This window comes from Mastomys coucha, unplaced genomic scaffold, assembly GCF_008632895.1.
Source record: "Mastomys coucha isolate ucsf_1 unplaced genomic scaffold, UCSF_Mcou_1 pScaffold9, whole genome shotgun sequence".
NCBI classification, from domain to species: domain Eukaryota; kingdom Metazoa; phylum Chordata; class Mammalia; order Rodentia; family Muridae; genus Mastomys; species Mastomys coucha.
The window spans coordinates 74,489,080-74,502,300 of record NW_022196915.1 but is presented as its reverse complement, the minus strand read 5'-3'; the positions used below and the strand labels follow the sequence as shown (position 1 = coordinate 74,502,300).

Below are 13,221 nucleotides of genomic sequence, written 5' to 3'. Positions count from 1 at the left end.
AAAAGAAAAAAAAAACAGTGCAACATGAAGCATTCTTTTTTTCTGTTGCTTTCACTGCTGACTTTCAAAAACAGAATGAGCAAATTAGATATGAGGTCAATAGGAAAACAGCTATATCATCTTAAAACTGTAGACTCCTGGTTAGTGAGGGAGCAGGTGAATTAAGTCAGGGGTAGCTATGTCTTGGTTGCTTGAGTTAATGGTGGTTAGACTGTGCTCTTTTTGCTAAATATCCTTGAGTCTACTGTGAGATTATTCTCGGTTTACCAAACACTAGTGTCCCTTTTCCATTGTCTTACACGTGCACTAATGAAGGATTTGCATGCTTCAAAGACTTTGAGTTTTATCCCCTACCACCAGCACTACACTAGATCTTTTAAGAAAATTGTGTGAACAGATATCCTAAAAGGGAAGTCTGAACATATCGAGAAAGAAATAATCCCCTAGACTCCATGTATATTTCCATATCATTATGTCACTAATGTTAAAAGTTTCCTTTAGAAATCTGTAGCACAATGCCTAATGGGCTGCTTCCTATAATTTCCATGCATAAATGCATGAGCATACACATGTACATGGAAACACACAAACAGACTTAGAGTATAGGGGGGACCGAGAGAGGGGGGAGAGGGATAGAGGGAAGAGGGGCAGAGGAACAGAGGGACAGAAGGATAGACAGAGGGAGAGAGGAAGAGAAAGAGAGAGGGAGAGAGAGAGAAGGAGGAGGAGGAGGGGCAGAAAAAGAAACTAAAGAAAAGAAAAGAACAAACATCCAGCTCAAACTGGTCCGGTGTCTTTTTCTGGTGTGCTAAAATCCTGCTAAAGCCGTAAGTACCTTTTAGCTGAAACATTTCTTTCAATACAAAGCACACTGAGCAACTTTGTGCTTTTCCAAGTACAGTGGCTGGGAAGATTCTTTCCTTTTAAGGCCCTTGAAGAACACAAAAATGATACCAATGCAAGTGCCAATGTACCGAATAAAGATGGTACTTCTCAGTATTACTAAAATCACTATCATTTCTTTTGCTCCATATATTTCACCCTCATCGATACATAAAGCCCTTGAATAACATTTGTTTCTGCAATTAGGCAGAGATTTGTCATCCACAAAGTTTTGTTTAAAAACGTGTTTAAAGAAACCTCACACTTCTTGGAACCTACGACACCAAATAGAGTCAATATTTCTATAAAGTCACCGGATCTTGCTGGTCTAGAGCCTAATTACAATTTATAGTGCATGATTTTTAGTCCCCTAGTAGCCATCCTATACCCCGTCTGGGTCTAAGCTAACATTCTTCCTATTAAGTGCAATTGTGTGAGATCCATCAAGAAAATAGACCATTAAAATATAAGCATATCAGATAGAATGTGAACTCCACAGCAGAGATCCTCTTTGTTCTTCCAATACACTTACCAGAAATGGCCATCAATGAACTTGAAAGTGTTTTGACTTATGATTTTCTTTGTTCTATTACTATCTAAACTCCATGAAATAATTAATATGTTGGAACATGGTCTTTGAGCAATATAAACCTGTGATCTCAGTATATGATCAGCCATATTTGGACAAAGAAAAAGGAATCACTTTGTTCCTTTAAAGTAACAGCTATCTTATTTCAAGTTATCTCCTTAGTATTAAACCATATCTCAATGAAAGAGCATTACACAGCACTTTATCATTATACTCATTCAATCCACTTTTCACATAAGCAAAGAATCTGCCCCCCCCCATTCTCTGTTCAAGTCAGTAATTATTAAGGCACAGCTTCAAGTACTTGCAATTTTTCAGGTAACTTTCAGCTAGCAGCATTCTGTAATACATTATTCGAACCTCATTGTCTCTAAGGCCACTATTAAAATGAGCCCCCTAGAAGTTATGCTAATGAGGTGAAAAAAAATGAATCACTCCTGTCACCCTCTTCTCCCATTTGCCCCTGTTTTCTGCCTCTGAAGAAATTTCACCTAACATGCACAGATTTTATAATCTCTCTTCTTAATCAAAAGTTCTATTTCAGAAGGCTCTCTAGTATTTCAGGATGAAATGACATCATTAGGTATAGTTCTCTTCTAATCTAAAAGATAGAGACAAGTTTGTTTAAAGCTGATGAATCTGTCAGTGAAGATTTTCCATAGGACACCCTGCTGTCTGTACTCACAAACTTCTGCCTGAGAATCTCCCCACTCTGTTACCTATAGGTTCAGCCTGTGGGCCAAATGTGAGATGCAGAAGTCTTTGGCGAATTTTTTAAAAAGGTAGACTCTAAATGAGTTCACAAGGATTGTAAGTTTGAAAAGAAAATATAAGCCACATAAAGAAATGAATGTTAGAATTCAACATAAACTCAAAGAAGAATCTTCTGTCAAAGAAGAGTGATGGGGAGATGAGCACACAAGTCCATGAACACAGAGACAAGAGAAAGCATTGCCTGAGTTGCAGTGCATCATGCTGGCCTTAAGTATGAGAAAGACTAAGAAACAGAATTATCGAAGTTTACTGGCAAACCTTAGACACCCTTTAGGCTGAGAGAACATGTTTACTCAGAGGGTAGTCGAGAGTTGTTTAAGGATATTTAAGTTGATTCTTATGCAGCAAGTAAGGATTTTCAATAATTAAAATTTATTTTTGAAATTAAAACATAATTTCCTTCCTAATGTACTCTCTTCATGGCTGCAAAAAAGCACATGCATGCACACACACACACACACACAGACACACACATATACACACAAACACACATATACACATACATATACAAATATACACACATACACACACACACACAAACACACATACACACACATATATATCTATATCTATATATACATGTATATATATATATATATATATATAGAGAGAGAGAGAGAGAGAGAGAGAGAGAAACTTGTGTAAAAATGTTTTCTGCACTCGCTATTCCTTGGTTGCATATATTTATCTAATTAATTTAAGCATTGTGATTTATTATTATTTATGCAAGTAGATAATAGAAGTGGGTTATGGAAATAGTAGGTGGTAATATATTTACTATCAAGTCAACAAGCTGACTGATGTGGAGTCCGGCAAAGGAAGGGACCAAAGTCATCTTTGTTCAGAAATGACTGTTCTTTCAGTATTAGTTGTTCTGAAACTATTCTTACTTAACTCTCACTCCAGTAAAAGATTAAATATAGAATGAAATATGATTCTGGCACACCACCCTATTGTCTTCTATGCCTTTCTTGCTGACTTGAATTTCACAGTTTTAACATTTGGTATTTTATGGTTAATTTGTCTTTTATACCTGTCAGCTCATGCTCTCAGTTTAAGTCAACGTGTCTAGTCATACATTCTGCTCATTGTTTGCTTACTCAAGCTCAGCAGTTCAATATAAAGATTTATATATTCTTTAATTCTTGAAAACACTTAAATGCTGCATTCTCAGGATTTCTTTTGGTTATTTATTCTTTAAGGATTCTTGAAATAACCCCGTATTTTCTATTTTATATAGTATACTTATATCCCTATTCTAGACTTAGTTTTAAATTTCTCATCATTTACTCATCTGCACTTGCTTGCTTGCTTGCTTGCTTTAGTGACATTCATTAAATTTTTAATTTAACTGACTTTCCAATAGAATCCTATGCAGTGCCTTTAAAATATAAGTGTTCTGTGGCCATTCTTTAATACCTTTCAGTTGCATTGTGGTACAACTTGCTGACATTTACACATGTCTCTATTATTTTTGGAAGGTTATATTGGTTATGTCAATATGTGTTGGCGAATTAATACAGGAATAAAATGATAGGTTGTGAATTTTAATAATTTGAGTATGATGGTTTGAATAACAATGTCTCACATGGCCTCATATATTTGTAAAACTATTCACCAAGGAGTCAGACTCTGATAGGAGTAGAACGATTTGGAGATGTGGCCTTGTTAATGAGCATGTGTCACTGGGGGGAGGGCTTTGAGATTTCAAGTATCCATGCCAGTCTCATTCCCTCCCCCCCCCTCCTCTGTGTATGTGTCTGTCTGTGTGTCTGTCTCTCTCTCTGTGTCTGTCTGTATCTCTGTCTCTCTCTGTGTGTACCTGTCTGTATATCTGTGTATGTCTCTCCCTCTTTCTCTCTCCCCCTCTCTCTCCCTCTCTCTCTCTCTCTCTCTCTCTCTCTCTCTCTCTCTCTCTCTCTCTCTCTCTCTCTCTCTCTGTGTGTGTGTGTATGTGTGTCTGTTTGTGTGTCTATCTCTCTGTCTCCCCCCTCCCCAAAAGAATGTAGCTCTTCGCTACAGCTTCCAAGCTCACCTGCATGCCTCCTGGACATAATGATGATAGAGTAAACCTCAGAAACCAAAAACCCAATTAAATGAGGTCATTCATAAGAGTAGTTGTCTGTTTGTAGCAATTGTGCCTCAAAGTGTTCCTGAACACCAAAGATCACCAAAGAGCTGGTTGCAATGCAATCATATTATGGTCTTTTTATTACAGTCTCAAGCTTGGGCCACACCACTATCTTAGACACAGGAGAACAGCAGAGGGGTACCTTGAGCTCAGTTTTAGGCAAGCATTTATAGAGGCAAGAAGGAGGTTTCTAGACTAGTATATATCTGATTGGGTGGAAGCCATAATGTCCTTTAATATAATTGGCTGGTGCTGGGAGCGAAACAAAAACCTTACTTTCTGTTTTCCTACTGAGTGTTGGTTGGCAGGAAGAGAAGTGTCAGGGGGCAGGCTTGTAACTTGGAGATGCTGATTTTGGGGGGAATAAACTAGAAAGTAGTGCTAGATATAGGTCTTGTTAGGGGGTAACCTGAAAATTTGTGCTAGGTACAGATTTTAGTTAACCAGAGTACAACTTTAGGTCAGGTTTTCTAAGATGGAGTCTGAACCCCAAAGTTTTGGTCTCTCATAATAGAATAGTGACTAAGAAAAATATATTAATTATTTTGTGTTTAGTTTTTTAAAAAAAATTTAGAAGTTGGGACTAAGTAAATGGCTTCCTTTGTAAACTGCTTGCCACAAAAACATGAGAATCTCAGAAGGAAAATAGCCCATGCTCATGGATTGGCAGGATTAATATAGTAAAAATGTCCATCTTGCCTAAAGCTATCTACAGATTCAATGCAATCCCCATCAGAATTCTACCTCAATTCTTCAAAGAGTTAGAAAAGCAATTTGCAAATTCATCTGGAATAACAAATAACCCAGGATATCGAAAACTATTCTCAACAATAAAAGAACTTCTGGGGGGGAATCACCATCCCTGACCTTAAGCTATATTACAGAGCAATAGTGATACAAACTGCATGATATTGGTGTAGTGAATAGTAGGAAGATCAATGGAATAGAATTGAACACCCAGAAATGAACCCACACACCTATGATCATCTTTGACAAAGGAGCTAAAACCATCCAGTGGAAAAAAAGACAGCGTTTTTAATAAATAATGCTGGTTCAACTGGTGGTCATCATGGAGAAGCATGCATGTAAACCCATTCTTATTTCCTTGTACAAAGGTCAAGTCTAAGTTGATCAAGAACCTCCACATAAAGCCAGATACACTGAAATTTATAGAGGAGAAAATGGGGAAGAGCTTCAAACACATGGACACAGGGGGAAATTTTCTGAACAGAACACCAATGGATTATGCTCTGATATCAAGAATCAACAAATGGGACCTCATAAAATTGCAAAGTTTCTGAAAGGTAAAGGACACTGTTAATAGGACAAAACAGCAACTAATGGTTCGTAAAAAGATCTTTACCAACCCTACAACTGATAAAGGCCTAATATCGAAAATACACAAAGAACTCAAGAAGTTAGACTCCAGAGAACCAAATAATCCTATTAAAAATGGGGTCCACAGCTAAGAAAAGAATTCCTAAGTGAGAAATATTGAATGACTAAGAAGAAACCAAAGAAATATTCAACATCTTTAGTCATCAGGAAAATGTGAATCAAAACAAACCTTATCCATCTTATACCAGTGAGGACCTCGGCCCTGTGAAGGTTCTGTGCCCCAGTGTAGGGGAATGCCAGGGCCAGAAAGTGGGAGAGGGCGGGGTGGCAGGCATGGGGAGGGGGGAGGCAACAGGGGTTTGTTTTTGTTTGTTTTTTTGTTTTTTGGAGGGGAAACTGGGAAAGAAGAAATTCGCATGTAAATAAAGAAAATATCTAAAATAAAAAAATTAAAAAAAAAAAAAAAAAAAAAAAAAAGAATGGGTAAGATAAAAATCTCAGGTGACAACAGATTCTGGTTAGGATGTAGAGAAAGAGGAACACTCCTCTATTGCTGATGGGATTGCAGTCTGGTACAACCACTCTGGAAAATCATTCTGGTGGTTCCTCAGAAAATTGGAAATAGATCTACCTGAAGACCCCACAATATTGGGCATATACCTAAGAGATGTTCCATCATATAACATGGACACATGCTCCACTATGTTCATAGCAGCCTTATTTGTAATAGCCAGAAGCTGGAAAGAATCCAGATGTCCTTGAACAGAGGAATTGTTACAGAAAATGTGGAACTAGAAAATATCATCCTAAGTGAGGTAACCCAATTACAAGGGAAAACATATGGCATGAACTCACTGATAAGTGGATATTAGCCCAAAAGTTTGGAATACCCAAGGTATAATCTACAGACCATATGACATTCAAGAAGAAGGAAGACAAAAATGTACATGCTTCAGTCCTTCTTAGAAGGGGTGACAAAATAATAACAGGAGGTAGGGGGTGGGAGGGTCTTAGGAAGAAGAGAGGAGGAGAGAAGGAAATATGGGGGAAGATCAAGTATGGAAAGAGACAGGGGTGATAATATAGAAGGTCAGAAATTTGAACAGAGGTGTGTAGCAATGGGGGATGGGGAACTAGAGATACCCACCAGCTAGTCCCAGATACCAGGAAAGTAAGAGTCTTCCAGGAACCACCAGAGATGAGATTAGCTGAAATGCCCAGCAATGGTGAGGGAGAAACTATAGAAATAATATACAGATGTTAGGCAAGGCCTCTGGTTAGGAAATGGGGCCACCCACTCATCTCCAAATTTTTAACCCAGAGTGGCTCCTATCTAAAGGAAACACCGTGGCAAATTGTGAAGCAGAGATTAAAGAAAAGACCATCCAGAGATTGTCTATATACAGACACCAAACCCAGACACTATTGCAGATGCCAAGAAGTGTTTGCTGACAGAAGCCTGATATAGCTGTCTCCTGAGAGGCTCTGCCAGAGCTTGACAAATACAGACATGGATGCTCACAGTCAACCACCGGACTGACAGCAGGCTCTCCAGTGGAAGAGTTAAAGAAAGTATTGAAGAAACTGAAGGGGTTTGCAACCCCATTGGATGAACAACATATCAACTAACCATACCCGTTGCCCCCTGAGCTCCCAGGTACTAAACTACCAGCCAGAGTACACACTGTTCCAGCCACATATGTAGCAAAGGATGCCATTGTCTGGCATCAATGGGAGGAGAGGCACTTGTTCCTGTGAAGGCTGGATTCTCCAGTGTAGGGGAATGACAGGATGGTGAGGTGGGAGTGGCTGGGTGGGAAGGGGAGCACCCTCATAGAAGTAGGGGGTACAGGGATCTGATAGGGGTGTTCCAAAGAGGAAACCTGGAAAGGGAATAACATTTGAAATGTAAACACATAAAATATCCAATAAGAATAGTATAAAAACCATGAAAATGTATATTCAAATACATATCGGCCCATAGCTGGACAATACACAGACCAAAACACCTTGGTTGGTCCTACATGGAATGTCATCAATACCCTCCCCTGATGATTCTGAGAACCCTGTGGAAGAGGATGCAGAGAGATTGTAAGAGCTAGAATGGCTGGAAAACACCATCTTCTAAATGAAGCCTGACAAATGCACATATGGTCTCACAGAGACTGTGGTAGCATGCACAGTGCTTAAACAGATCTATGCCAGGCAGGGTGCCAGCACTGAATGCAGAAGTTGATATAATCCACCATCCCCAACCAAGCTCTCTCCAATATTTAACTGTTCACAAACGAAAAATTAGATTCCCTCAGTGGAGTCTCACTAGGTATACCAAACGCACTTAGCCAACACAGAATAAATTCAATGACAATTATGGAACGTCTTTGTCACCTAATGGTGTGTTAGGATTTTGGTTTGCTGTTTTTCTAACATGTCCTTCATATATATGTTAGAGTTTCTGAATTGTTATTTTTTGGAATTTCATTGTTTGAAACTAGGTGTGTTTTTGTGTCTATGTGTTTCTTTAGCTTTTCTTTGTCTATTTTGCTTCTGCTTGTTTTTTTTCCTACTTGTGTTTATCTGTTTATATTTTATCCAGGTTTATTTTATTATTATTATATTTCTAGATGCCTGATTTTATCCTAAAGAGAGAGAGAGAGAGAAAAGAGGTTTGAATTTAGATTGGTGATGAAGTATAGAGGATCCAGGAGGATTTGGGAGAGGAGAAATTATCATCAGAATACATTGTGTTAAAAAATCTGAAAAAATAAGGCCACTATGAACACAGTGGAACACGAGTCCCTGTGGCATGGTGGGGCATCTTTTGTGTATATTTCCAAGAGTGGTATTTCTGGGTCTTCAGATAGATCTATTTCCAATTTTCTGAGGAACCTCCAGATTGATTTCCAGAGTAGTTGTACCAGTTTGCAATCTCACCAGCAATGGAGAAGTGTTCTCTTTCCACATCCTCACCAACATGTTTTGTCACCTGAGGTTTTGATTGTAGTCATTCTGATTGGTGTAAGGTAGAATCTCAGGGTTGTTTTGATTTGCATTTCCCTGATCACTAATGACTTTGTACATTTCTTAAATGCTTCTCAGTCATTCAAGATTCCTCTGTTGTGAATTCTTGATTTAGTTCTATACCGCATTTTTTATTGGGTTGTTGGAATTCTTTATATATTTTGGATATTAGCCCTCTATTGGATGTGGGTTTAGTGGAGTTTTTCCCAAATCTTAAGTTGCCAATTTGTACTATTGACTATGTCCTTTCCTTATAGAAGTTTTCTATCCAGATGTGTGGGATGATAATCACATACGCTATGTTACCATGTCACATTTTTTTTAAAAAAAGAGAAAATTATTTCATCAAGTTTTAACTTTTTTACGAATATAGTTTTCCTTGATAATTGGTGACAATTTATGACACTTGTGTCTCTATAGGTTACTGTTTAGTTAAACAGATAATTTATTATATAAATGAGTTTGTTTTGGAAATAATTGTTCCTTAAAATAAAACAAATTTACAACAATGTTTTATATCCCTCTCAATTTTTGGATATTCACATTTAATTGGAGACATAATAAAGATATATTACCAATATTTCATTAATATTAATTCACTCAGGAACCTTGTATAGTCACACTTGAAAAAGTACTGGCTTTCTATTTCCAGATAAATATATTAATTAAGATAAGACTTGGAAACTTATAAAAGAAGACTCAAATAGTTGCCTTATAGGAGGGATGTATTTTTGTTAACAGAATTGTCCAGAAACTGGGAAGACTCTGACATTAAGGCATCTCTGAAGCCATTAGGATTAGGATACTCCTAGATCCCTGCTTCACTATTTGAAGCATGTTCCTTTCCTTTGGGTTGCTAGATGGCTGCTCTACCTACAAGTATCTACTAAGCTGTGGCTAATAAAGAGACTATGTTTTCTCGTTTGACACTCACTTTTCAGGATTCCTACATTGTCTATCTAGCCATATGACTGGCTTGATTTTGTGGATGACAGAAAATGGCAAAGAACATTGAAAAAACAGATTTTTTTTGTGGAGATATAATAAAACTACATTTGAATTGAATGAAAATCTCCTTTCAGCTGAAGAATATCCTGAAATGTTATTCAGATTTTGTTTTGTTTTGTTTTGTTTTGTTTGAGACAGGGTTTCTCTATGTATCCCTGGCTGTCCTGGAACTCATTCTGTAGACCAGGCTGGCCTCGAACTCAGAAATCTGCCTGCCTCTGCCTCCCAAGTGCTAGGATTAAAGATGTATGCCACCACTGCCCGGCTTCAGATATTTTTTATTTTTTATTAAATCAAATTGTTAAAACTCAGAAGGCTGGAGAGGTGGCTCAGTGGTTAGGAGCACTGACTGCTCTTCCAGAGGTCCTGAGTTCAATCCCCAGCAACCATATGGTGACTCACAGCCTTCTATAATGTGATCTGATCCTCTCTTCTTGTGTGTCTGAAGACAGCTACATTGTACTCATACAAATAAAACAAACAAATAAATAAATAAATCTTTAAAAAAATGTTAAACCTGAATTTTGAAATCCATAGCATCTCTTTTCAAATAGCTTTGCTGAGGATTGATAATGAAAATTACATGTGTTTTCATTCTAATGCTATTGCTTTGTGTGTATTTTGGTGGAATGTAAGATGGTATTGGGAGATTGGAGGGTGATAGGAGATGAGAGGGCATTTAGAGATAGCAAGGGGAGATAGGAGTATAGTGAGAAGCTATACTCCTATCTAGTATAGGAGCTAAGTCGGGGTGGGAGTATAATGGAGAGTAGGAAAGATGAAGTAGGAGTGTGACTGAGGTTTGGAGCAGAGCAGAAGGTGGTAGGAGGCACTGGGAAGAACGATGCTGTTCAGTATGAGACTTGGTGCTATACTGGCAGTCTTCTTTCTCTTAGCTTTAGTGCCAATTCATCATCCCCTTGAATCTATCATGTGTGTTTAACAAAAACATCTTTAAACAAAGATCCTAGTCTTTTCTCTACCTTGAAACATGAAGTTCTGCCTCAATGTTAATGACAGGTGAGTCTACCCAGAGTTTACTGAGAGCAGTATGTTAGAGAGAGCATCGATCCTGGGAGAAGTGGGCACAGGACAAGAGTTGTGTTTGTTTCTGTAGAAGTTATTTGGAGAGGGTGGGAATGAGGGCAGATGACATTCACAGATGTCCTGAGTTTTCTCCAAAGAGATAACCTGCTGTCACCACACAAGCAGGCATATGTGCTTCTCCTTTGAAAGTGCTTCAAACCAAATGCAGAATAAATATTGCAGTTTTCCTGTGGTTATGGGAGTTTTACAGTTTGCTTGTCTGAATATAGATAAAGATACTAGTCGTCTTTGGGGACTTCCTGTGGGGAAAAACAACACCTTAAATGTATCTTAGTCTACTTAGACTCAAAGAAAAAAGAAATTATATGATGTCTTCATTCTCAAAATGAATTCCTATTCATTCTCTGGAAATGAGACGTATTTTGAAAAAGTTAGCTGGAATTTTGCAAGCAAATGCCAATTTCATTTCAGATGATGCTCTTTGCTCAGCACCAAGGGGTTGAGTGAGATATCATGTAATTATATATGTCCAAAGATGAGACGAACCACAGAAAATCCTAAAGCAATTTGTGAAACATACCCATGTACAGAAACCAAGGCTAATATTTCAGTGCTTATTTATGTCTCTTAAATTATATTGTAAATGACTTCTATAGAATTTTATATTTCAAAGTTATTTGTGAAAAAAATTCACCTACAGAGACAAAGTGAGTTTCATAATCTATTAGATTTATTCATTTACTTCACTGGTAGTTTTACAGAAAAAAACACTTTGAAATGACTTTGCACAAAACAATTCCATATACAAAATGAGAAAAAAGAGAAAATATCTTGTAAAGAACATTACACTAATTAGAAAGTTTTAGCATAGCTTTAAGAAACAGCAAAGTTTCTACATTTCTAGTTTCACAAAATTTATAAGGTTTTATAAACGTTGTTGCATATATTTTAATAAAATTTTAAATTATAATTTACTATCAAATGTTAGGCTACAAATTATATCTTGCTTGGTTCTGCTTTTCTTTTTTTTTTTTCCAAAAAAGCCCCATTTTTATTACAAAGACCACACAAAGCTAGGAAAAGTCCTGATCCCCTTCTGCAGGGTGACAAATTTCCAGTTCTATCTGTACTTCCCATGTCTGTTAAAGTGTTTGTAGAGATAGTTGATTCGTTTGTTAAGGTTGTGCAGGTCCTCAATGAACATTCTGCTTCCCACCATCTTCTTCTTATGGATACAACGCTGCAATTCATTTCCTCTCCATCCTGGACGCCATACTGGGCCCTTGATCGGTTCTTTTGGATGCTTTTCGAAATTCCCCAGAATCCCAATGTTGTCGTATACACCAAACAGTGCTCTCTTCTCGTTCCAGCGATCAACCACTTTGGGAGGTGAAAGAGTGAACCTTACATGGGCCAACAGTGGAACACCCAGAGAGAAGCTTCCGCAGGCCGAGGGCATCCAGCCCCACAGTCTCCTACATGCCGCCCAAGGGACGCTCCCTGCCATTACTCTAGCCTGCCCACCTCAGTATGGACAGCAAACCAGCCAGGGAAAATGAGGAGCAAGTGTGAATTTCAAAGACAAGACACAGACTACAGTCCCAGGTGGGACTAACACGGGAGTGAAGCCATTTTACGGTTCTGTTTTTCTGAAGTGGATTAATTTATTTTGTATTTTTAGACTGATTTGTGATACATACAGTGCAAATTAACTTAATATGAATATGGAAATTAACAAGAAAACAAATTACATATTCATATTTATATATATGTTTTAATAAGTTCATATTTTATATATCTGGGTTATCCTACATCTACTTAAATGTGGTAAATATGGTCAATTTTCAAAAATGTTTAACAAGGAGAAATAGATGAGTCTTGAAAATATTATTATAGATAAAAATATCTGAAAATAGTATTACAGATTTTGTAAGGGATGAGGTAGACACTTCTTTGACATAGTATCCAGTTCTATATTTTCAGCAACATTACCTGACAATTTCTCTGCAGAGCAAGCTTTTCCTGGGCTGAGTTTTGCTGATCCAACTCAAAATGGTGAGCTTGAAACTAAAATCGAGCTTATCACAGCACAGTTGCAATGAATGGTTTATACATGAACATATGACACAGTCCAGCATATACAGCTAATTTTGTGCTTACTAAATAAGAGAACCAAATAAAAATAAGATAGTCTGGAAATCTGGATAGCACACAGGAGAAAGAGATCATGTACGTGAATGAGAAGAAACAAATACATTAAAATAATGTATTTTAATGGTTTGAACAAAAATTTCAAGATATATCTAAGTGGATCTCATAAAGACAGTGCTCTGTGCTTTACAGTTCTATTTATGTTTTTTGAATTTACAAGTAATACACAAGAGTATGTAAAATAGAAGATATGCGTGCATAGTCTAGAAACTCTATAGCA

General features: G+C 37.4%; 1 pseudogene across 1 annotated transcript; it reads right to left on the bottom strand.

Moving 5' to 3' along the window:
• Window positions 1-11,828: 11,828 nt before the first annotated feature.
• Window positions 11,829-12,412, bottom strand: LOC116085037 (annotated as a pseudogene). Its single transcript, XR_004116376.1, has one exon. The product of XR_004116376.1 is annotated as a 39S ribosomal protein L51, mitochondrial pseudogene (transcript).
• Between the last annotated feature and the right edge of the window lie 809 nt (window positions 12,413-13,221).